This window comes from Condylura cristata, unplaced genomic scaffold, assembly GCF_000260355.1.
Source record: "Condylura cristata isolate star-nosed mole 26May11 unplaced genomic scaffold, ConCri1.0 scaffold00001, whole genome shotgun sequence".
Lineage (NCBI taxonomy): Eukaryota > Metazoa > Chordata > Mammalia > Eulipotyphla > Talpidae > Condylura > Condylura cristata.
Genome location: NW_004567102.1, coordinates 67,858,032 through 67,860,372, shown reverse-complemented (window position 1 = coordinate 67,860,372; position 2,341 = coordinate 67,858,032). Strand labels below are relative to the sequence as shown.

Sequence of the window (2,341 nt, the reverse complement as noted above, 5' to 3'; positions counted from 1 at the left end):
CCCCCAAAGTTACCTGCTTGGCTGTGATATACATATATTAATTTATGTTAAAATTTAATTCTGGTCAAAGGTCTTCTGTCTATAGCTAGACATAAGTTAAAGCTTGCACAGAATCTGGAGGAAAAGGGAGTGATTATGAAATGCTGTGTTCTTTATCAATACAGGGGGTAGGCCTTTCTTCTGAGGGGTGAAGAAAGTGAACACGTTGTTGACCGTGTCTTGTGTTGGAAAATCTGTGCCTTGTAGGCCACTGAGAAGTATGTCTTAGACTTGTGACCAGTGCTGTAGTTTCAAAGTTTCATGCCTGCATCAGTTTTCTTGAGATAGTTTTACTTTTGCTATCCTCGGCATCAAAGTCAGCAATAATTTTAGTATGCCAAGCTTTAGCTAAGTGTTGGGGAATTTACACACCTGCAAGTAGGGCTTAGTAGTTTGCTGTGATTCTATTTGACAGTTTAGTGTGTAAAAGGGTGAATGCTAACCTTTGGTATTGTGAACTGAAGCCAAACAGTATGGATGGTTTGACAGTTGGAGGGGTTGAGCTAAGGAATGAAGTTAATGTAGTTCAGTAAGGAAGTGGTCTTGTATGTAGAGTGATCACTTTCATGGTAAGTCTGTCCAACTTACTCGCACAACATGATGAGATTGTTTCTCACGTTTTATTTCTGAGGTAGGGATAGATAAAAATAATGCCCAAACTAGGTCTTTTTACATAATTGTTAGCACTATGATGCAATAAGTCAGAGATCAACAGAGTGGCAGATTTTCTAGCATGTGATGAGAATTTGTTGGGAAAAGGAGTCAGTCACATGGAGATCATGGGAAGAGCTTCTGGAGATAGGAAATGGCACCCAGCAAAGACTGGAAGAAAGACAGCATAAGCTTGTGACAATTAAGATTTGAAAGTGGCTTAGAAATGGTAACATTTTCCTTCAGACTGGGTATCTGTTCCTAGGAAAAGATAACATTTACTCATTCATTCTGCAGATATTTATTAAGCACTTCCTATATAGCCAGGTACTGCGAATAGAACCATCTATTAAAAAAAATATATATTTACCTCTTTGGGAACTTAAATTTTGTATACAGGATAGAGAGAAACCTGGTGTTCTAGGCTGGTATTCACAGTTAGAAAGTGAAAGTATTTCTATTGCTTTTTTTTAAGGGTTATTTATTTATGCATACAAGAACTGGGTTACAGGCCTGATGTGTAGGAGGGGAGCGTGGAGTGATTTACTAGAGACAGAGTGGGAAGCAGAACAGGTGGATCTATTGAAGTACACTGCTGAGGGGAGCAGTGGGCAAGACAGGAGAGGTCTGCTGTACCATGCGGGTCAGCTCCCTGGCTGGGGACTGAGCTCCTGGTGCAGTGGCTGCAGATACCTTCATAGTGCTGTGCTTTAACTTCTGTGCCATCAAGGAGGCTCTATTTCTATTTCTTCGTCCTTTCTATACTTAAAAAGCATGAGATTTATGCTTAATGGAAAGCATAAAAATTCTGAAATATGTCCAGTAGTAACTGGGGATAATGTTGGAAAATCAGGATTCCATTTTAAAATTTTCTTTTTTTTTCTTTTGTGCTCTTTAAAAACGATCTTGAGAAGATTCTCCTTAAGAGTATTTCACTTTGATCCTCTTGTTCTGTCTTTCTCTTTGTAGTGTGTGTATATGGTCATAGAAATGTTATTATTGGGATACCTTAGATGAACATTGCTCAGTAGAACTTTCTGCTAATGTGGAAATGTTCTTTACATGAGCTGTGAAAGCCACTGGTCACAAATGTGATTTTTGAACACTTCAAAAGGTGGCTAATGTGACTGAGGAAATGAAGTTTTCTTTAACTACATTTTAACATTTATTTATGCACAGAAGAACTGTGGTGTAGGCCAGAAGTGCCAGGAGGAGGCATGAGAAGATTTACCAGAGACAGAATGGACAGCACAATGGGAGGATCCACTGAAATACACTGCTGAGGGGAGCAGCAGGCAAAACAATAGGTCTCCTGCACCATATGTGAGTTAGCTCTCTGGCTGATCAGACTCAGGCCTCAGTAGTAATGGAACTGAGATAAACCCATAGGCCACCAGGGTGACCCTGCATTTTAATTTAAATAGACTATGTAGTTAGTGGCAGCCAGTCTGTCAGATAGGGCAGGTAATGAGCTGCTATAGTGAACATTAAAGTTAGAAATTCTGAATGGACTTTAAAAGTTCAGCAAGAGTACCTCAGAGCTTATTAGGTTTGGGCTAAGTACTGGAGACTGATGTGGAAAACAAACATCAGAATGACTTAATAACACTTGATGAGGGTGTCCCAACATTACCTCAGTTAAAAAAAAAAA

General features: G+C 39.4%; 1 protein-coding gene across 1 annotated transcript in view; it reads left to right on the top strand.

Annotated features, from left to right (window-relative positions):
- STX7 (syntaxin 7) overlaps window positions 1–2,341 on the top strand; it is a 38,377-nt gene that overhangs the window by 815 nt on the left and 35,221 nt on the right. The window lies entirely within an intron of this gene.